Source organism: Podarcis erhardii (assembly GCF_964252035.2).
Source record: "Podarcis erhardii genome assembly, chromosome: 6".
Lineage (NCBI taxonomy): Eukaryota > Metazoa > Chordata > Lepidosauria > Squamata > Lacertidae > Podarcis > Podarcis erhardii.
Genome location: NC_138510.1, coordinates 64,847,399 through 64,871,575, shown reverse-complemented (window position 1 = coordinate 64,871,575; position 24,177 = coordinate 64,847,399). Strand labels below are relative to the sequence as shown.

The following is a 24,177-nucleotide window of genomic DNA, read 5'->3' as shown; positions in this document are numbered from 1 at the left end:
CCCCTAAACATTTTTTTAGAGGGGGGGGGGGGAAGCACTGGATACATTTATTCTCCCAGTTGGCTACTAATGCTAAGTACCGTATTTTTCGCCCTATAAGACGCACCAGACCACAAGACGCACCTAGTTTTTGTAGGAGGAAAACAAGAAAAAAAATATTCTGAATCTCAGAAGCCAGAACAGCAAGAGGGATCGCTGCGCAGTGAAAGCAGCAGTCCCTCTTGCTGTTCTGGCTTCTGGGATAGCTGCGCAGCCTGCATTCGCTCCATAAGACGCACACACATTTCCCCTTACTTTTTAGGAGGGAAAAAGTGAGTCTTATAGAGCAAAAAATACAGTACTTGGTGCAATGCATTATGAAAAATTATGCATTTTTGTGGTAGTTCAAGATTTCTTCTGCTTCATGCCCAAACGTGCTTCATTCTTTGTGCCCAAAATGCGCTGCTCAAGTCATTGTTTATCCTGCTGTAGCCTAACAGTAGCCTAACTGCACCCAAGTCTTGGCAAAAGGGAGGTGAAACTCTGGTTCCAATCCCTCGTCCATTGAGGTCAATGGTAATATTTCCTTGAGTTTACAAGGAGCTAAATTAGGCAGAGACCATAATGGTGATCTAATGGACTGCTTTTGATCTTTTGCATTCAGTTTCTTAACAGCAGATTTCCTGTGCCTTATTGCAAGCTACCTTTAAAACCTGACAGATGTCCTCCACATTTTCTGAACCACAGCCCATTTCAGTGTGGTCATCATTGCATACAGTGCAGTGGCATCCCAATGCTTCCTTATTATAACATCTCTCTCCCCCTCACCTTCCTTCCTTCCTTCCTTCCTTCCTTCCTTTTGCATACACTTTGCTTATTCACTGGCAACCCAGCTGTCACTGTTGGCAAAAATATGGCTGGGTTGCTGTTCTTTCCCTAGTCACTTTGAATTCCTGTTGCTTTTAAATTGTGGGTGGACTTTTTGTTGTTCCTGGTATTTAAAATACTTCCTATTTTAATGTGGCTGGCACTTGGAAACTGCCCTAACCCATTAGGGACAGTGGATGATTAAAAATAAGGAATCACAAACATTAATTGACGAATGCACCACTGCAGTTATCTCGGCCGGCAGCAGTAAGTATGCTGACCAATACAACACAGAACCTTTCTCTGAATTCTTTACTGGAACAGGAGAAGATGGAAAGAAGCTGAGTCCTCTTCCTGCAGAGGAAAATATATTAAATTCCATTTCACACAGCTACAGCTGTAGCTACAGCACATCTTAACACAACATTACACCTTGTATCAGAACAGTAACTGAGCCATCACATAGACAAAAGCACAGGTGAAACACTTTAAAAATATTTATGCTATATTAATTTTAACACATACACAGTGCCGGATTTACATTTAAGCTAAACAAGCTATAGCTTAGGGCACCACTTTCTTGGGGCCCCCCAAAAAAATTAAAAGGGGGAAAAGCTAGATGCACATTTCCAAAATTTAAGATAAAATACAAATAAAACCTACATACAGCAACAGTGTTTTGTGTTGCGTAGGCTCCTATGATGTAAGTAATGGGCCCCACCTGCTAGCCTGCTCCCTAAAATATCACTGGTTTGCTCATTTCTATATACGAATAGGGTGCCTATATTCTGCATGTGCAAATGGCTTTAGATACCTATTAGGTCCATAAATTGCCATATAGCATATATTCAACACAAAAAACAGTGACAATTTGTTGTTGACAAAAGACAGCTGGACATATAAAGGGCCCCCTTACCTTCAGTAGCTTAGGGCCTCAGCAAACCTAAATCCGGCCCTGCATATACATAGCAATCAATGAAATTGTTTGAAAGAGTTTCTCATATAATGGTTTCTTTAATCCCCATTTGATTCCTTAAAACTTCCTTCTGTGTTTGCTTTCAACATGGAGTCCTTCCCCATTAATGAGGGACTAGAACTTAACGAGATGTGATGTTTATGACACAATTAATAGCAACCACTGTGTGTACTTTTAAATAACAGGCACGGGGGAGGGCACCATTTCTTATGAAGATCATAGCAGAAGAGTAGGAGATGCAACCTCGGTCATCATAATGGTGCTGGTGGTCATGAGAGACAGTGAAAGACAGGAAGTATGCAGCTCTGCCATGAGGTTTGCTACTTGCCTGGTCATCGGTTCCAGGTACAATTCTCACGGACCTTCTCAGCAAATAACCTTTACACCAGCTCTAGGCAGCAGGACAGATGTTCTTGCCTTTGAAAATAAAAACACACTGCACTGTGTAATGCAGACTAGAATAACATTTAGGATTTACATGTTACCTGTGGGCGGGCACGCAGCCGAGATAAGGCACTATCCAATTGATTTCCCGTAGATGTCACATGGAGAAGAGAAGAGCTGGCTACAGATCTCGGAATCACCGGTGAATAGACTAATGCAGACACTCACTGCTTGAGACATGCGTAAGTCCTAAGGACTTGCCAGACATTATGTTGAGACAGCTCTCTGCTGGCATCCTGTCTACACAGCTTTATGTGTTATGTGTATAATTTATTACAGATCCCATCATCTTTAATTTAAGATACATGCCATAGCTTTGCCATGGATTTCAACAGACTTCTGTCTGCTTATGCTAGCTGTGCATTTGAGCCAACAGTTAATTGGTTTCAGCTTCAATATTATATTAGAAAGTAGCATATAGGCCACACGTCCCTGCATTTAATAAAACAGTGTCCTCCCCCACGGAAATCAGCAATGACAAATATGATAGTAGGAATCTTCCGCTACAAAGATTTTGAGTTGCTGTAAGTACTGGGACTTCAGATGAAAAGGTATGAAGCTATTAATGCCTATCTTAATATATATTTGGGCTTGATTTTGAAGTATATGCTAACATAGGCATTAACAACCTCATACATTTTCATCCCAATAGTTTGAATAGTTTTATACCCAAAAAAACAGATACCACAAGCAAAGTTATGCAAGGAACTTTAGACTACTGTAATGACTTTTTTTTAAAAAAAAGGAGTGTATATGCTGTAAAGACAATGTTGATGAAAGACTTAAAAAGAGGTTTTGACTAGAAAAGGTGAGGAGAGAAAGAGTGGGGGTCAAAGATGAGAGAACAAGGAGGCACAACATAGAAAATCCCTAGGATTTTTGGCAGGAGAGGATGTTAGTAGGGAAGTTTTGTTGTTGCAAAATATGCAGATGGAACCTAAAATTACTGAAATGAAATGTTTATATTTTTAGCAATGGCTTTCAAGCATGTTGCCACTTAATTGTATAAAACCATCTTTGAAAACAAAGATATCAGTATTTATTTTTTTAAAAAAAGGAAATCATATAGTATATCTGGTTGCATACATAAAAAGCTACAGATGGAGTTTTTATATACAGTTGTTTGCTCAGTAGATAGAATATTGAATCCTTCACCCATTAACTGTATCCTCACTACAAATTTGCTGCACCTGCTATTTTACATCTCGGTATATTTCATACTGAATATTTATGGCTCATTCAGAATGAAATGTGAAGGTCTCTCTCTGGCTAGTAGCAGGACAATGATGACACCTACTGGGCACAGTTGATCAGTCTTCATTACACTGACATAGCCAAAATGGCTTTGCTTATTTTAGGGCTAGTGTCACTTAGCTAAATAAATGTTACGTCAAATAAGCAGGGGAATGCGATTGACTAACTGCATTTGAAAATTTATTTACTGACAGCGTTCTCTAAGCGGCTTACAAATAATAAAACATTAAAAAGCAGGAATTAAAATTGTGAACATGAAAACCCACTGAAGTTTAGATCTGTTTTGGACTTTTAGTGACTGTGTGTTTCTCTGTGCTCCCCGCCCCCATTTTCTGCACCTGAAATCTTCATCACCCCCAGTCAGAGTGGCCCACAGTTAGGGACTATGGTCCAACAACATCTTGAGGGCACCGTGCTGGCTACCCCCAATCTGAACCAGTAATGGGGAAACTGAAATCTTTCAAATGCTGTTGGGCACTGACTGTTGAAACCTAAACCAGGAACAGCCAATATGATGCTGTCCAGCTATTGTTGGACTTCTGCTCTCATCAGCATGGCATAAGGTCAGGGATCAAGGGAACTATACTGCAGCAACAACTGGAAGGTCACAGCTTTTAATTTAACATAATAAACAGGTTAGCTAGCAGGGGTGTCAGCTTTAATAAAATAGGGGGGCAAGTAAGCCCTGCTCTGCATAACTGAGCACATGACACAGTGCATGGACACCGTCTGAATAGCAATGCCCATCAACTGCAGGGGGGCTAGCCTCCTCAAATATTTTTTTGGGGGGTGAAGATCCCCTCAGCCCCTACAAGTTGGCTCCTATGTTAGCTGGAAAGCCATGCATCGTATGGGTTAAGGAGTAAGACAGCAGTGCATTAAAATCACCGTTGTGGCTGATAGAAGGCCTCACAGTATACTGAAGATGTGTGCTACTTCATTCAGTTCCTGGGGACTGAAGAAGAGAAAACACAGTTGTCAACTTTATTCCTTGAGTAAATGGCCTAAACTTTGTTTAATATGTTATTTGTTGGAAACATTAGTAGCAATAGCATTTATTTATATAGCTCCATCAATGTACATGGCTCCGTACAGAATGAAAGTAAGAAATTCTACCCCAAAGGGTGCAAAATCTAAAACAAATATAAGCAAAACAATAAAAATCAATAGCTTAAAATGCTTGGTTCACAAGCTATTATACTGAGCATCACTGAGCTAGCTAACCAGACCCAAAGGCCTCAGAAATAAATATAAGTTTTTAAGAGAGATTTGAACATATGGAGTGGGGGGGGGGCAGCCCACAAATGTTATGGAAGATGATTCCAAGCATATGGAGCAGCAAGAATGAAGATGCAGTAGAGAACAAGAAAACCCTAAAACAATAAAGTCCAGAATTAGAAGAACAAAGAAAACCACTATGTCCATAGCGGGACACCAGGGTTGAGGGATAGGAAGGAGACTGACCCTCAAGGGCTTTAAAGGTAAAGACAATAAGCTTATTGAGTATTCTAGAGTTAACAGACAGACAATGAAGTGGCTGTGAAAGAGGAGAGGCATGGTCTGATAGAAGCGCCAAGGAAATAATCTTTGCTGCAGCATTTCGAATGGAAACAAGAGGACTGTTTGTCTTTGCTGTTTATTTATAGCCTGCCCATTAAGAATAGAAATCCCTTCTCAGCAAGAGAGCTGTGCTACAGCACCAAGATAACAGAGGCTGCACGATATCAAGGAGTCAACTCTTTTCTCTATATTTGTACTACAATAGTCTGCGATCGCACTGGCCTAGTCTGAGCTACTTAGAGGTGAAAGCGAAGCATGGATGGAACGGAGACTCGGAAGCCAGCCCTTGTAGGAATCTTCTTCAGAGGTCAAATCAGTGATGATACATTGGGCGAGAGATTTTGGTTATAACGTACAATTGGCAGCATGGGAGAGATTATGGAATTGGGATTTAAAGTTCACAGCATGCTATACTCTGAAAGAAAATTATATGAAAACAATATACTGTTGGTATTTAACCCCCAGTAAATTAGCTAAAATGTATAAATCAAGGTCAAATGTATGCTGGAAATGTAAAGAGAATGAAAGCACCTTCTATCACATGTGGTGGACATGTAAAGTAGTAAAAGAATTCTGGGAGATGATATACAATGAGTTGAAAAAAAGTTTAAAATAACCTTTTCTAAGAAACCAGAAGCTTTTCTTTTAGGAATTCTAGGTGCCAAAGTCCCAAGTGACCAGAAGAGATTATTCAAGTATGTGACTACAGTTGCCCAGACTTTGTTAGTTCAGAGATGGAAAGAAAACACGGTCCTACAAAGAAAGAATGTCAGTTAACAATGGTGGACTATGCTGAAATGGCAAAACTGACAGGAAGAATTAGGAATCAGGAAGACTTACATTTCAATAAGGAATGGATAAAGTATATAATGTATTTTTTAAAAAAAAATATTGTAAGCAAGTATAATCATTAGTAGGACTGATATGACACTTATAGCTAAAAGCTGAATTACGGATTAGTTAAAGATTTGATAAAATTGGAGTGACAGATGAGATGCAGGAGAAAATGTTGGCATAAGGATCCACAAAAGGGGAGGAGGGAATTAAATGGGGATTTATTGATTATACAGTGGTACCTCGGGTTACATACGCTTCAGGTTACAGACTCCGCTAACCTAGAAATATTACCTCAGGTTAAGAACTTTGCTTCAGGATGAGAACAGAAATCGTGCTCCAGCGGCATGGCAGCAGCAGGAGGCCCCATTAGCTAAAGTGGTGCTTCAGGTTAAGAACAGTTTCAGGTTAAGAACGGACCTCCAGAACGAATTAAGAACTTAATCCGAGGTACCAGTGTATCTTAATTGTTTTCTTTGTTGTTTGTAAACCTGAAAAATCAAAAAACAAACTTTTAAAAAAATCTTTCTTAGAGCATGAATAGGTTGCCTTGGGAAGAGAAAGATGTGAGGGGGGTGCATTGCTGACCATGGAAGAAAGAGAAAGTGGGTTGGGAGAGAGAAGCAAAAATGTTGTCCTTTTGGTGGCCCAACTGTGGGTTCAAAGAGTTGAGGAAGAAAGAACACATTGTGGTACCTGGGAGGGAAATTGAGGCATGGAGAGGGGAGTCACTGTAGCCATTGAAAGGGAAATTCTAAGGGAGTGAAACTGAGTCAGGCAATAGGTCAAGTGAGTAAGAGGGAAGCCCTTTGAACTACAAAAGAAGTGTGTGTGAAGACAATATATATCTGTGAATTTCAGAGTGGTATGTAAACCGCAGTGTGCCTCAGTATCCCCAACTGCAAAGTTTCAGAAGATGTTGATGTTCCTGGGACAGATTATGGAGAAATGATACAAAGTTCATGGCATGTACAGCACTTAAGGAGAACTATATGAAAATGATGTATAGTGGTATTTAACACCGGTTAAACTATCAAAAATGTACAAAACAAAAGATAATAAGTGCTGGAAGTGTAAAGAGGTAGAAGGTACATTTTACCACATGTGGTGGCAATGTAAGGTTATAAAATGTTTTTGGGAAATGATCTATAACGAATTGGAAAAAAATGTTAAAAATAATCTTTGTTTAAAAAAACTGGAAGCTTTCTTAATAGGTATAATTGGAACAGATATACTGAAAGAATATAAAAGTTTATTTATGTATGCAACAACAGCCGCAAGGACATTGATAGCCCAACTCTGGAAAGAAGAACAAGTCCCAGTTAAAGAAGATTGGCAATGTAAACTAATGGAATATGTTGAAATGGCTAAATTAACTGGAAGATGTAAGAAATCAAGAGGACAACAAATATAAAAAAGAATGGAAAATGTTTATTGCATATTTACAAATGCATTGTAAAGAAGTTAACACAGTAGCAGGGTTTTAAAAAAACACTTGTAATATTAAGGACGATGTTTGAAATTGGAAATATTTAAAGATAAGAAAATTATACAGTGGTACCTCGGGTTAAGTACTTAATTCGTTCCGGAGGTCCATACTTAACCTGAAACTGTTCTTAAAGCACCACTTTAGCTAATGGGGCCTCCTGCTGCTGCTGCGCCGCCGGAGCACGATTTCTGTTCTTATCCTGAAGCAAAGTTCTTAACCTGAAGCAATATTTCTGGGTTAGTGGAGTCTGTAATCCGAAGCGTATGTAACCCGAAGTACCACTGTAGACATGTACAACATAAGAAAATATAAAAGAACTGGGGGAGGGAATGGAGGGAAGTCAAGGGATCGGAGGAATCCCAAAATATGAATTTAATATGGTATGAAAACATTTTATTTTCTATTTTCTATTTTAATTGTATTTGTTTATTATGGTATGTGAAGGCAATGTCTGATTGTGAAAAATAATAATAATAATAATAATAATATAAGAAGAAGAAGATGTTGATGTGCATTCAGTTCATGTGGACAGCAGACAGCTTCTCATTGTGCTACTCCAGGCAGCTGCCTAGACAATCTATATGTCTGGACCAGCCCTGCTTGGCTTATATAGAAGGCCGAGTTGCTGGTCTTCTTTGTCCCTTCTGATCCTACAATGTATTTTTTTGTTAAATTTAAAGCATTTCTAAACCACTTAATATTTTAGAAATTCAAAGTGGTATTCAAAAACAGCAGAAAACATTATCATAAACATCTATAAAAGAGAGAAGAGCGCAAACAGGGAAAAGCAGGAATTCAGAAATAACAGTCCCTAATCTAGTGGGTCAGGGAAAACCTGGGCAAAGAAAGGTATGGGCCCCTTCAGATTTGTGTTTCATTGAGGATGTATTCTGCAACATACCGTAGTTTTGACACAATAATAGTGCATTGGTGGTCGATTTATTCTGCTTCATTAGTGGTTTCCCTCGTGCTGCTATATTATTGCTGTCTGAAAGGGCTATAGCACAACAAAAGTGGAACAAAAATAAACCAGAATCTTTGTGGAATAAAAAGGTAAGAGATCGCGGCAAGACGCGTTACAGAACATGCACTATAGGGAAATGAAGCAGTGTGACAGACAGACAGACAGACAGACAGACAGACAGACATATACATATACACCTTCAGATACAAATGATACTGATAGTGGAAACATCTATGTGAGGAGATTTCACCCCTCCCATACCCAAGAATCTCCTGAGAATCTCCTGAGGTCTCTGCTGACTCTACAGAGAGGAGGAGCAATGTACTGCTCTCTACTTAATTAGTTAAGTGAGTGAATATCTGTGAGAGAGAGAGTCAGTCAGTGTGTCGGAGAGAGAGTGCAAGAGATCATGTTTATAGATAAGATTGCTGCTAAGAGCAGCTGCAGGCACTCAGAGTGTAGCATTGATTTATGCTCAGAATATTTAGCTCTGTATATAGTTTTGTATTATAGCTGTAGCAATAGAATAAAAGGAAGATATTCTACAGAGCTGCTCTCCGAGTGGTTTATACTCTGCAAGACTCTGCAAAACGCTGCTGCGCAACGACTGTATTATTGAGACAGTGAATCCGGTGCTCTCAGCTCCAAGCTGTGAGTCCACAGCACTGTGACCTGTTCCTGTGAGAAAGGTGGTCTCTGGCAGTGCTACCCAGCTCTCCTAGCCCAGTCGGGGTTCAACTGCATGAGTCCAGTTGGTGCACTGGCTCAAGGGCGATGCTGACACTATGATTCCCCCAATAGTTTCATAAGTACAAATCATCATGCCTGTACAATTAAGAGGGCATATGCGGAGGTTCCGTACTTTTCACGGGACACCTGAAGCAGGTGCTAGATGGAAGAACAATGGCAGAGAATATTATAAAGTTAGATTTTTAAAATAAAAAAATCCAACGCTTGCTTCTTGAATATATATTACTTCAACTTTACAATCCAAAAAAAGAATATTCCTGTTATGAAGGATCAGCAGCAGGTGGGTGACTCACTTCCACTGACAGAATGACCGCGTCTGGTTTATTGTCTTCAACAAATAAAAGGATTTCTAATGAACCCCGACAGGTTATTTGGAAAGTGCTGAAGAACTAGGATCAGGTGCAGTTTTAGGTTTGTTTTGTTATTTTTCAATATTCATCTAACCTGTCAGGATCTCATCCAGATTTTTATTATATTATTTTATTTTTGGAATAATGAATGGAATTGTTTTATCAGTATTGATGCAGAGAGCATGAGGTGGAAAAAAATATACATTCCATTGAAATGCTGTCATCCAAATCTTTTGTTTAACTGACAAGAGTTGTCATGTTCTTTCGGTACCTGATGGGCAGAGTGTAAACTGATAAACAGCTTAAAATGAAATTGTCAATCACCATTACAAAGCCTCAGCTACTTTCTTCTTCAGCTGGAAAGCAGTAAGAGGCCTCAAAATTCAGATTCCCTGTGCCCCTCTGGACATAGCAAGAGACAACGAACTTTGTGAGTATCATACCGGCCTCAGGGAAAGAGGGAACAACTATTGAGGAATGACACTTGGGGGTGTATTATAATCATTCTGGAAATAGCAGTTTTTACTCCTTGTCTCAGGAGAAGAAATGTTGCTGAATAGATGCATATAAAGAGAGACATGCAGCTTCCAGGTAGGGACCTAAACACAGCCAGCCTTCAAAAGTCACACTTGTACAAATTTTGCAATGCTGTTCTCCAGGCAAGTAATAGGCACAAAATCATACACAATATATATTTGTGTAATATATATTAATAAATATACAAGCATGTGTTACATTTGGGGGGATGTATATTATGGGAAGCTGCATACACACCTGTGTAAATTAGTAGAAATTTGTACTAAAGTGCTGTTGAATTTTCACGAGTGCTTTTTTTAAAAAAACAAACAAACTAATGTGGAGAACTGAAAATAGGATTGGAAAATGAGAAACTAAATAAACAGATTTACTGTTCATCTCTACTACCAGGTGACGTTTATTGTGGATTCATCCTCAATGTTTTTGCACAATGCAGAGAAGTTATATATGACTTCAGCTGTTTATGGAGCACCCATGCCGATTAGTTTCCAGGGAGGCCACATCAAACAATTGGCCACACTTTCCAGTGCCATCATGTTCCTTACTGCAAGAAGCCAATCTTATTTCTTTTCTCTTTTGGTCTACTAAAATTTAGTTGAATACCACCCAGTCCAAGCCATTTCTCTGCAATACCACGCAAAACAATAGTTTCTGTGTCTGTAGCTCCTTTTGCCTCTTAAGCCAAACAGAACTATTATTATTATTATTATTATTATTATTATTATTATTATTATTAGCTTACTACAAAAAAGCAGCTTACATTTTTTCCAAAACACACACACAATAGCAAATTAAAATACATCAGAAGATTTAAAAGCACTAACTAAAAGTGCTGATTTTGCAGTAGCATAAAACAAGCACACCCTCCTCCACCAGACTACAACACAAACAGCACTTAAGAGTGAAGCGCTGTAATAAATTAAGATGGAGTTACATGTGACTTTTATATTTAAGTACATTTAATAATCTCCCCCCACCCCGCTTCAGATAATGTGACTCCACAAAGTCTCCCACTCAGGTATTGGCCGGACTGAGACCTCCTGGGTTTCAGTAGTGTGGCTGTATTATGCACCTTTATACTGTGCTCTGGTAAAGACAGCCTGTTCAATGCTGGCTCCAAGATCTGGGGAGAACAGCTCTTGGGCAAGTTTCACTCAGATGGGTCCCTTTAGTCTGGAAGACACATTCTGACATTTGTTTTTTGTTCTTTTGGGATAGCCCATACAAAGAGAATGTCAGTGCTATAAGAGAAGAGTGATGGTCCTAAGGCTCCCATCAGATGCTCAACTTTGCCACTACCTGGAAGTGGTCCATTTGGGTACCAGAAAAGCCTTTCCTATGATGCAATCAGGAGCAAATTCTAACTTGAAGCTGCACCAGATGGTGTGAGGGAGTGGGAAATCTACTTTAGGGTGGAGAAAGAGTAGGCAGGGGAAATGGCTCAACCTTCTCCCTTCTCCATCACCTCTCTGCTCCAAATCTTACCCTGCAGAATCGCTTTTTCAGTTCAAAATATGGCCTGGCTTTTGTTACAAGTGTTTGTACATATTGTGCCTTTTGGGGAAACGCAGGGAAGGCTGCTATAAATATAGCATTACAGGATTTTTGCCCAGTGGGAAGCTCTGTCGAGCTCTCCTTGTTACTAATATGTAATAGCAATAATGATAGGTTGATTAAGGACCATGCCTGTATCTGCTTTCGCCAGGAGACAGCTATCAACATAGCTTTGTTGCTCTGGGGAGCATCAATCATACAGTGCCATAATGCAAGGCATGGATAGTAGGAGGAAGCTAACTGGAGTGGGTGGACTAAGGCTGGAGACAAATGATAGTCTTCTCAGAGTAATGGAGGCATCGTTGCCTGTGATGTGCACATCCATCCCATTCTTGCTTCTGGTCAAACAGTTCTACAGGTGTTTGTAGTGGCCTGGACTACAGATGATTGGTGGAGCAAAACAAACTAATGTCAATAGCACCTCCAACATGCAATCTTCAACTCTCTTAAGAGCTGATTGTCGTAAGGGAATTCTTGCCTTACTATAAAAGTGATGTGGAGGGTTTTTCGAAATGTTTTTATTAAAGATGTCATGGAGGTGCTTCGTACCTGGTAGAATCATAGAATCATAGAGTTGGAAGAGACCACAACATGCCATCGAGTCCAACCCCCTGCCAAGCAGGAAACACCATCAGAGCACTCCTGACATATGGTTGTCAAGCCTCTGCTTAAAGAACTCCAAAGAAGGAGACTCCACCACACTCCGTGGCAGCAAATTCCACTGTCGAACACCTCTTACTGTCAGGAAGTTCTTCCTAATGTTTAGGTGGAATCTTCTTTCTTGTAGTTTGGATCCATTGCTCCGTGTCTGCTTCTCTGGAGCAGCAGAAAACAACCTTTCTCCCTCCTCTATGTGACATCCTTTTATATATTTGAACATGGCTATCATATCACCCCTTAACCTCCTCTTCTCCAGGCTAAACATGCCCAGCTCCCTTAGCCGTTCCTCATAAAGCATCGTTTCCAGGCCTTTGACCATTTTGGTTGCCCTCCTCTGGACACGTTCCAGTTTGTCAGTGTCCTTCTTGAACTGTGGTGCCCAGAACTGGACACAGTACTCCAGGTGAGGTCTGACCAGAGCAGAATACTGAGGCACTATTACTTCCCTTGATCTAGATGCTATACTCCTATTGATGCAGCCCAGAATTGTATTGGCTTTTTTAGCTGCCGCGTCACACTGTTGGCTCATGTCAAGTTTGTGGTCAACCAAGACTCCTAGATCCTTTTCACATGTACTGCTCTCAAGCCAGGTGTCACCCATCTTGTATTTGTGCCTCTCAAGGTATCTGATGACATCAGGTGTGGGGCAAGTGGGCATATAACTGGCAAAAGACGGCCTCACAGACCAAATGAGGACTCCTGGTGGGCCTAATTTGACCCACAGAAGTGCATGACATAGATGGATTATCTAACAGACTCAGTACAAACCAGTCCTCTGTTCCAGAACCTGCAGCATATTGTTGCAGTGTGAAGAGCTCCCGCTCAGGGTTCCAGTCAGTCAACCCTGCTCTCTTTTAGGAAACTCTGTTCCATTCCATCTGCCAGCCATTGTTCCACCCACCCCCTGCCCCCTCTCCCACGGTCACTCAGTCAGCACCCCATAGGCAGTCTACGGCACTGGATATTGGATAGAGGACAATTTGCTTTGCTATTTCAAAAAGAAATATCTGAAAATATTTCTCAAACCCTTTTCACTCATTGGCACAATGTGTTTCAGGAATTTGAAATGCTATATACTTACTTTGCCTTAGAACATAAATATATTTCTCGTGGCACAGAGGCTGAGATGGTTTGGATGCCGAAAGATCTGTGTGTCGTGAAGGGGCTTGAAAAAAACTGAAAATGTTTGTGTTATTGCTTGGATTTATTTTGTGCTTCCTAGAATCAAGACCCCATCTGCAGCTTTAGTCTGATTATTTACTGAGCTGTGTCTCACCTAGATAAATCATTTGGGGTGGAGGTAAATATATATTCATCTTGATCATTCTCTGCTTTCCAAAGTCTACAGCAGAAAAGCTTGGCCCATTTCTGTAACATTATTGTCCACAAGAGTTTACAAGCATGATAATTTATACATCTGTAAGGTTATCCACAGAAATTGCTAAGTGCAAAATTCTTGGGTGCCATCACAAAAATGGTTTGCTGCTGTGAATTCACAAGATGTGCCTTTCATGAGCATGTTTTAATTTTATATTAGATCCATGTTTTCTCGGAAATGATTTTCAGTTTATAAATTATACCCAAGTACAGATGTCTAAGCACAAAATACATGCAACTGTCATCAGTATTTGGTGCATGTTCCTTTTTTTAAAAAGGCTACATTTAGCCTTGTTTGCCATTTTTTGAAAGACTGCATGCCTCGATTTGTGCACATGCGCACCCTTCACACTTGGGGAGAGGTGTGTGTATTTTGTAATTGGATATCTGAATCTGGACACAAAATGAAAAGTCCTGCGACCTAAAATTATAACTTGATCTGAAGGAGGTGGATGTGACAGCTTGATCCATAGATGCTTCCCACATATCTCTCTGCCCGTTATATGATATGTGTTTTATGAAATCCAAGCTGGGCCTTCAGTGGCTATAAAGAAAATCCAAATCTGTATTGTAAATGTCAGCTAAATTGCTGGCAAATAAAGGCCTGGGTTTTGCTGGAAGAGAGATAAGCTCAAGTGCACCGTGAGTTATTTATTTCCAAATAGGAGTCCTGCTATTGAAAATATCTGTTTGACAAGTGCAATGTGCAGAAGAAAATCATCTGTGCTGATTGGATGAGAGGTTGTTACCAATCAAAACACCACAGAGGTTAGCCAGAGAATAAGAAGGTGTAGGTTTGGAAAATAGATATAAACCATGAAATTGGGATCATGATGACACCCAGGTACATTTTTTTACATGGCCTAAGACACTGGTAAAGGGACCACTCGTCATTTATCCCATAACCACATTGAACAGGAACCAATTAAAAGGACAGAACCTCCAAAGAGGCAGCTACTAATTAATATTGTACATGTCCCTTAGTTAAAACAGACTTATTTGTAAGTAAACTTATAAAAAGATGTTGACCAGGCATAGGCAAACTTGGCCCTCCAGATGTTTTGGGACTACAACTCCCACCTTCCCTAGCTAACAGGACCAGTGGTCAGGGATGATGGGAACTGCAGTCCCAAAACATCTGGAGGACCGAGTTTGCCTATTTCTAATCTTGACTGTAGGAAAAGCCACTGCTGGATAATATGTCACGATATGAAGCGCTTGTGAAGAACCTTAATTTTAATGCCGCATCTAGTAAAGCATCCAGTGTTTAAAAAGTGGAAGGTACCATGGAATAGGAATGAAACCTAGATAACATCGGTGCATGTGGGATCCCTGAGCAACAATATTAAAAGATATCTACAAAAGGCAAAACTGGGACAGTGTTTTACCATGGAGAATGACACGTGAGGCAGGCACTCCAACTGAGAAACCCTTCTCCTACCTTCTCTTGAGCTTTCCTGACGGATGCAACCAAGACCACTGTGTTGAAGCAACTCCACCCTAGTGAGTCGATTGGGAAAAATCTGTGGGTATTGTTGCTAACTTGTACGGCTAGATGCCAAGGGGCTTACAGCTCAGACTAGGGATGTGCTCTCTGTGGCATTGCATTCTCTCTGCCTGCAAACCTGACAACGGGATAATTTTGCAATGAATCTGAATCACAAAGATCGCTGTCAATAAACCAACCAACAAACCTGCATTTATAATAAATGAAGCAAAATAAAATAAAAATCCGAGCACCGAGATTGATGACAAAGGAAAAGAAAAACTGACATGTGGGAATAAATAAATAAAAAAGAGTGCAGATATTATACTGCATGGCTGCTAAAAAATGTATTAGCATTTTTATTAGAGCTACTGCTATCTTTTGGGTTTTGTTTTGGCACATTCTCAGGAGGTATGAACTCTTCATTTAATGTAACGAGAGATTTACATGCAAGCGCTAATCTTTTATCTTTTACAACAATTACATGTTGAAGAAAATATCTTCCAAGCGATGTCAGCTTGAGTGACATGTGAGCACCCCTCTATAAGCATCTGTTACAGAAATTCTATTACTGAAAGTCTGTCACACTTTAAAATTGGAACAAACGTTGTAGGAGACCAAGAGAGTTAAAATGTTATGATGCTTAGAGGGGGGGTGTTTTCCAGTACTATCACAGAGAGCCCATATATATATATATATATATATATATATATATATGCAAATTATAAACAATAGCACATTGCTTGATGGTTTACAAAATTCACACATTTGCAAAATGCTTTGGGAACAGAGCACTAAGTAGTGTTCCTGTGAAAACAGAAGTGGAATAAATTAGCATTGTCTAGATTGGTGGATTGCTTTGGGGCTCCCTTATTTTCTTGTTTTCAGCAGGAACGTGTAGAAAGATCTCTCTCATTTCAAAGAAATGTGGCTTTCCAATAATATTACATGTGTTTATGCAAGGGGGATGAAAGAGAGCATTATTACCTCTTCCAGATGAGCCACCATCACCATATTTTTTTTTAAAAAAACCTATGAAAACTCCAGTCCTTGTAGGAGGCAAGATGTGCAGACACTGTTTGTTTCATGCAAAACTAGCCTGCTCCTGCATTTCAGTGTTTTTAGCCAATGAATGAGGGTCATAGGAATGATACATGTTTAATGAAGCAGATCTAGCCCATTAGCAAAAAAAGGCAGAATGACACATTCATGTTTTTGAAGAACTTCCCTGTTCATTTTTAATCATTGGGTGGATCTAAACATGGGGGGGACCCCGCTATAAATAAGTCAGAAATTAGATTATTTTAACAAACAAAGAAATTCCTATGGGAAACGTGATTTTAAACAATTCCTGCTCTCTGGCACCATCTGGTGTTGCATGTTTAAAACACATTCAATTCTTTGTTTCTTTACGAATGTAGCTGAGTCCCTTGTTTCTTTGTGTTCTCCCCCCCCCCCCCCAGTAGTGGTTGCTATAGAAATAGGGTTGCCATAGTTGATTTTTTTAGGAAACCCCCAAACACAATTTTGTTGGCTTACTTGCCAAAGATCCAGGACAAGACTTCTGGAAATTCTGCCCCCCAGACATCACTTCTACCTTTGAAATCCTGGTAATACCTGGGGAAACCCGGACGTGTGGCAGCCCCAAGAGAAAATAATTCAGATTTTAGCGTAGTTATGACTGGGCAGTGGTGTCAGGAGATAATGAGTGAATGTAGGACAGCCCTGCAATGTAGTTCAGTATTGTTATCCAATTGGCTTCATTTGAAAAAGGAACTTGAAAAAGGACCCCAGAAAAGAACTGCATATTTCAACCCACTGAGAAGCAATGGATTTTTACACCTAGCATGGAAGTTTGTCAGAGGGTAGGCCTACCTAGTCTAGCCCTCAGCAGTTATCAGGTGTCTAGTCACCTGATCTACCAGCTCTGTCCTGTTCTAATCAATTCCCCCACTTCAGAAAAAATCCTGCAGTCACCCACAAACCTAAGGAAAGCCCTGCTGGATCAAACCAAAGACTCATCTAACCCATCATTCTGTCTTTACAGTGACCAACCAGATGCCTATGGAAAGCTCAACTGTAAGACATGAACACAAAAGCTTGTGGTAAAAATTATTTCAAAATACAAATGTTCCATTATGTTCCCTAGAAGGACTGGTAGTAGTTGAAGTCCAACAACTTTTGGAAAGCCACAAGTTCCCCATATTTGCATTAAAAAAACATCAAAACCATTATTGTTTCAAAACACTGTGGATTATAGTTTGCACGGTCATGCCACTGCTATCTCATTAACTAATTTCAGAAAATGTTGATCCTTGTTTTCTTTCCTCCCAAAGAGTAAGATTTAGATGGCACTGAATGAGGCTGTTTTCACACAAATTTTCCTCTGGGACAAATAGGCAAGTAGGAGCTATTCCCAGGAGTGATCAGATATGCACAAAGCAAAAGCCATCGCTTTTTTAAAAAAAGTTTTGGTTTTTTTAAAATGTGCATTTCATAGAAGGGCTCCTGGCAGCTGATCTGAGAATGCCTTAATTATTCCAGATTAGACATGTGCAAAAATAAAGACAACAGATAAAAGGTAATGTTTAATAAAGTAAAATCAACCAAAACCATGAGGTGGGGGGGGGGGTAGTCAAGTTAACCGCATCAGGCAAGAAAACAGGAGTGGATAGGCAGAAGTCATAGGCTGAACTTTCTGCAGGTGAGATGCAACATGAGCAGGGGAAGGGCTGTGCATGCTGGTCACATTCAAAAACATAATTTTGTTGACCATATCCCTGATGGCTATGCACTTAGTATTACTGAGAAAGGGGCAGTATGGGCCCTATGTCCACAGACTCTCCAAGTGCCCCTATTTTCCAGGGACAGTCCCGGATTTAGAAAAGCTGTCTCGGTTTCCGATTTGATCCCAGAATGTCCCACTTTTACTTAGGATATCCCTATTTTCATCGGATAAATGTTGCAGGCTGTGGAATTATCCAACCTCTGACTCATCTGAAGGCAGCCCTGTATAGGGAAGGGTTTCTTTAAAAAAAAAAAAAGTTTAATGTTTTATTTTTTATATATGTTGTAAGACACCCGATGTGGTTGGGGGAAGCCTGTCAGATGGGTGGAGTATAAATAGTAAAATGATGATGGAATTGGACGCGCCTATTTTCGTCAGAGAAATGTTGGCGGCTGTGTGTCCAGGTCTCCCATGCTTTCAGGAACCCTGGATACAGGGCATGCCGTACATGCAGATGATTCCTTTTTCATGTACACTTATAAGGTCCTTCTCACAAACACCACAAGGGGCCATGGCCAACAGATGACTCAGCATCAGGTGCATGGCAAGCCTGCTTCACTCCCCACACAAATTCACTGAATGCATGAGGTTTGTAGGAACAGTTCAAGAGATGAGGGCATTATCTATAAAATAAGATTGGGTAGCCTTACCATCAAAGCCAGAGCAGAGCTCTTCTTAATTCCGAAAGCACCACCATGGCACACATTTAGCATTTGTCATGGCCACAGGTCAAGACTTCCTCAGAAGCCGAGTCCTTCAGCAACTGCAGCTCCAAGGAGATGGGTTCGTACCGCAGTCCATTCCATGTGGATGCACAGACATTGCGGTCTGCTCCCTGTGTCCTGAACCCTGAGTGGCAGGTTCCCAAACACCTGAGGAGATCAAGAGAGCCCTGAAGAGTGGTCCCCACAGCCGAAAACCCCATTACCTCAAAGAAACCAACAGTTATAGAAGAAGGCACCGATCGTTTAGTCAGGAGACAACAGTTAGATAACGGGGCCATCAGTCTATGACTACTTACCCTCATAGGAGGGCTGGATGAGGCCTTTTCAATGGTGGCATCCATGCAGTAGAATTCTCTCCCCAGAGAAGCTCACCTGGCACTTACCTTACGGTCTTTTTAGCAGCAGGGAAAACCTATTTTCTGTTTCTAGGACCTTTTAATACATTTTAGCTTTAAGCTGTTTTTATTCTCTGGGACTTGTTGTTGTACTTCAGTATTCTTTTGAATTGTAAAATGTTGCAAGTTGTCCCAAGAACCCTGTTATAAATCCTGCAAATTGATAAATAAATAATCTTGCAGACGGGACCATTACTCATTCCGGCGAAGCCAGCAATCTGAACAGCTGGCCCATAGTGTGCTATCTGAGTAACACATTTGTTACAAGATGTTAGGCCTTACTTATACAATTAAAATTGAGTGGTCATTATTCTAAAATAATAACCAGTAGATAAATAAACCAGGAATTTCAGGGTCTTACAACACATTCCGTTACTGACTTAATTGGCTCAGCCGTAGGATACTGTATCTGCATACTAAATTGCATCCACCAGACAGCATTTCTGGTGATATTTACCCTGTTATTTGCTCAACCAAAACAGTCAAACAACACCTGAGGGCCACAGGTTTCCCCATCCCTGCCTTACCCTGTTACTTATCCCAGGGTGAAACAGGAGCCTCTCATCTTGTAAGGAGGACTTTTTTGATATTAATATTTTTATATCTTGTTAGGAGGACTTGACTCTCAAAGGATAAATAGAGGACTGATTCATACATTACTCAATATAACACAGAACAGTTGCTTCTGACTGAACATGTGATCATTCGTTCCAAGTGGATTTTGGTTTAAGTGATATATAACATGCATGAGATTCTTCATCTCAAGGTCATGGGTTCGAGCCCCACGTCGGGCAAGAGATTCCTGCATTGCAGTGAGTTGGAATAGATAAGACTTGTGGTCCCATCCAACTCTACAATTCTAATTCTGCAACAGAAGCTGCTGCATATGGATTCTGCATATGAGGCCAGTTTCACACATGCAAGTCATCCTTTAATTGAGTTCTTATTCTAGGATGCTCGATCACATTGAAGAGCCCTTTGGGGTGCGGATCACACAGCTCATTTCGTGAAAGGAAGCACAGATAAAGACTGTGCAGATATTGGATTCAGTGTTTGGCACTGAAAGAGATTTCATGAAATCAAAGTCATTCTGAGGAAACACTCCGCATCTCATTGGTACAGTGGTACCTCGGGTTACATACGCTTCAGCTTACATATGCTTCAGGTTACACACTCCGCTAACCCAGAAATAGTGCTTCAGGTTAAGAACTTTGCTTCAGGATAAGAACAGAAATCGGGCTCTGGCGGCGCGGAAGCAGCAGGAGGCCCCATTAGCTAAAGTGGTGCTTCAGGTTAAGAACAGTTTCAGGTTAAGAACGGACCTCCGGAATGAATTAAATACTTAACCCGAAGTACCACTGTATGTGCCTTTGCACCTCAGTCTTGACAAAAAAAAGCATGTAAGAAATGTTTAAACATTTGCACTTATGTAGGAAACTTAGAATGCTGCTTTAAGTCTTTTCAGAGCTAGAAATAAATGATACATTTTGGTCCAATTCTGAAGAGTAAATATTTTACTTATTGTAAAAGTAAATATGAACTGACAGTATAAATGTAATTATTACTCTGTTGGGGGACTTGTTATTTCTCATTCCTTTGACCATTCTATTTTGAAGATACCTTTTAAAGCCTTTGCTTTGCAGGAGTCAAATCAATGGTATATGTTATCAAGAGGAAAGTACGCAGAGAGACAGCACAGTCTTCCGATTCATTTTATCGCACTTGCATTCTAAAATGCCATAATTATGGCTAATTTTGCCTTTCAAGCCCCAGCATGACTCATGCCTAGAGACAATGGATTTTACATTTTGCCAGATAGACCTGACAATTATATTTTAAAACATTTATTTTTACACCTTTAATAAAAGATAACCCTCCAAGTTAATATTCCGTCGCCACTGGGTATTAAAATTGTGTGCTGCTAAAGTGCCACCTACTGTATCATCAGGAACAATACACGGCATGATAATGTGAGTCTTGCTCATAAGTTTTGGAAGCCAACACACACAATTAGTTGTGCGTAGGATTAAGAACTGTGCAATTTGCTCCCAGAAGTCTCCCAGCCATAGGCTCGACAAAACAATCATGTGACTTATGGGATTGTCAGCACAGTCTGCAGGGTCAGGGTCAAGCTCTGGGAGCAATTGCACCCTTTCTGAGATTTGTGCATGCATTCTGTGCCTTATTTTAAGTACTCTTCTCACTTCTAAAATAATTACAGTGTTACTGAATATTCTAGGTATTAATTGCACTGATTCCTCATAGCTGTGGGACCAGGAGTAAAGCACTGGTAATACAACTTTGATGTATTACCTTTGACTACTTTTTCTGAGAAATACAGCTCCAGTTCTGTGACCTGTTATGGGTAACTTTTGCTAGATTTTCAGGAAACTGGATAGAGGATGTTAAGTCATGTCCTTTATTAATTAGCATTTGTGAAAAGCTGTTTCCGAAGCAAGCCTATGGTCTGCTTAAAAAAAGAAAACATACAGTAGGGGTGTGGCCCTCCAGGTGCTATTGGACTACAACTCCTACAACCCCCAACTATAGGCCATGCTGACTGAGGATGATGGGAACTGGAGTCCAGTGGCCTCTGGGGGCCCCCAGGTTCCCCATCCCTGTCATGGGGCAGGAGACCACACACAGGACAGCAGCATGCTTATGTGGAACAAACCCCATGGTGCTGTTCCTTTCCTTTCTGCCATGGTGCGTCTGCAGCCTATGCACTGTTGTGAAAAATAAAAGGTCTGGATGCACCTGCCCTAACAAACCTCTCAGATTCAAGCCCCAGAGCTCAAAAAGACTGAGTGCAGATACAGAAGGTGGAAAAAACATCCCTTAACAGGCTGTTTCCTTCTGGCATGCAAGCTTCTGACTGTCCTGGCATACTGCCTTGGCATGGACGCCAAGGGAACATGGGTGGGTGGATGTAAAGAATCTGTAATGCCCTATAAGGAGAAAGACCACACTCCCTGGTGTTCGTTCTGTGGCAGTGTCAGCAATATACAGTGGTACCTCTGGTTAAGTATTTAATTCGTTCCGGAGGTCTGCTCTTAACCTGAAACTGTTCTTAACCTGAAGCACCACTTTAGCTAATGGGGCCTCCTGCTGCTGTCGCGCCGCCGGAGCACGATTTCTGTTCTCATCCTGAAGCAAAGTTCTTAAGCCAAGGTACTATTTCTGGGTTAGCAGGGTGTGTAACCTGAAGCGTATGTAACCTGAAGTGTATGTAACCCGAGGTACCACTGTACTTTTAGTTATTCCAGGAGCAGTCTAAGTCTAAGTTATTGTTCTTGTCTAGAGTTCATTTAAAGGTGGTTCGCCACTAGTGATATTTTGCACCTTCCTTCCAGGACCAAGTTTCAGAAAAGATCTGCCACTTTAGCAGGGCAAATTATAACTCAATGATCTCTTGGCACACTGAAAACACGTTATAAGCAAATAAATGAACCAATGGTGACAACATACCAGCAGGAAGCGGAAGTCAGTGTGCCAAACAGTAGGATATTTCTCAGGATACATGATTGAATGCAAGGCAATGTTGTCTCGTGCTATGTAGATGCTTGTTTATACATGATAGGCACCTGCCCTCACATGTGTGCACACTAAGCTGTTCAATTATTGCTACAGCAATGTGATTCAAGATGCAATGGTAGAGTTGGTGGGTAGACTAAGTCTAGTAGTATGCAATAGTAAGGAAGCCTGAGGGAACTCCAAGATTTGAAGAAATATGTAAAATACTGGATTGCTATTGTCAAGCATAGAGTGACTGTTGTGGAATGGAAATAATAGAAAACCAAGCTGGAAGAAGAGTTGCAATGGAGCAGGGTGGGGAACTTTGGCCCTCCAGATGCTGCAGAACTGCATGAATTCCAGCAAGCATGGCTTAATAGCCAGGGGTGGTGGCCGTTGTCATTTAGCATCTGGAAGACCAAAGTCCCAACATCTGCAGTGCAGCATCGTGTAGAACAGGGGTCTGAAACCTTTCAGACAAAAAGAGCCACTTGGACCCGTTTCCGAAGAAAAAAAAACCTGGGAACCGCAAAACTCATCATTATAAAAATAACTTTTTTGTCACTTTTTTATTATTTCTGTTTGACCCCTCAGAATTACTCCTCCTCATAGAAATAAACGTTAAATTAACAAGTTACCTTTTTGTGTGTGTGTGTGTGTTCTTCAGTCCCCTTCAAAACAGTGACCAGCACACATGCCCCCTTTCAATGCAGTGACCAGTGTACATGCCCCTTACAATGTAGCGGGTGGGTGGGCGGGAAGGTGACGTTGGGACGGTGCGTGACTAACGCACGCACCGCCCCCATGCGACGTCACAGCCAGTACAGCGCCCGCCACAGTGGGGAGTGTCAGGGCGCACAATGCGCCTCCTCCCCTCGCTAGTATCCGCCCCGGAGCCGCGGAACCACGGATTGTTGACCCCTGGTGTAGAAGGACACAGATGTAAGAGGGAACAGGAGCATTCTGCACTGCAACGTTTTGTCCTATTAGTCACCGTGTAACTTAAAATGTTTTCTGGCCGTGGAAAGGAGCTATTTCACCTAGACTCGTCACAGGCTCCTAAGAACAGCAACAGAAATGCCAGAGAGTTGGGGAGAGTCTTTGAGATTACAGTCTGTGTCTCCCCAGCCACTCCCTTGCCTACTTTACCAACAAGAAAAAAAGCAAAGGAACTTCATATGCAGATGGGAACAAGATACCCCCATCTGCATATAGGACACCATAATAACCAATACAGGTATATGCACATTGGGAAAAGGTGGATAATCCTGAGCGGGGAATCGGTGATGAGAGACCTGAGTCTCATTTCGAAAACAAAACCTAGGCGATCGAAGCTCACGTGGCAGCCTCTCCACAGCTGTCCATCTATTTCCGGAGATCCGTCAGTCATTCCAGCTCTTCCTTTTCTCCAACTCCGTATAGCAAACTTATTTTCCCCAAACCATAATTCTTTCCCCACCCAAAAAAGCAGCTTCTTCCTTTCTCCACCGCCCACCAAATCAACTCTTTTTGGCACGACCCTGGCCCTCCCAGCGCTGTACGGTCCTCCCCCCGCCAGGTGCCGCTCTCCGCAAACCTCTCCTCTTTCCCGCCGCAGGCGTTGCAGAGTCGTCTACCCGCAACGCCTGATCCTGATTTGAATAAGTGGTGACGTGTGCGTCGGCGAGCCGCGCGA

At 41.1% G+C, this 24,177-nt stretch overlaps 1 long non-coding RNA gene across 1 annotated transcript; it reads right to left on the bottom strand.

Annotated features, from left to right (window-relative positions):
* Nucleotides 1-1,441: 1,441 nt before the first annotated feature.
* Nucleotides 1,442-23,963, bottom strand: LOC309344291. The gene is made up of 5 exons (XR_014157669.1): nt 23,842-23,963; nt 18,891-19,142; nt 18,520-18,741; nt 15,037-15,220; nt 1,442-2,239 (listed from the first exon to the last, which is right to left on the bottom strand). It is a non-coding gene; the product is annotated as an uncharacterized lncRNA (long non-coding RNA).
* Nucleotides 23,964-24,177: the final 214 nt, after the last annotated feature.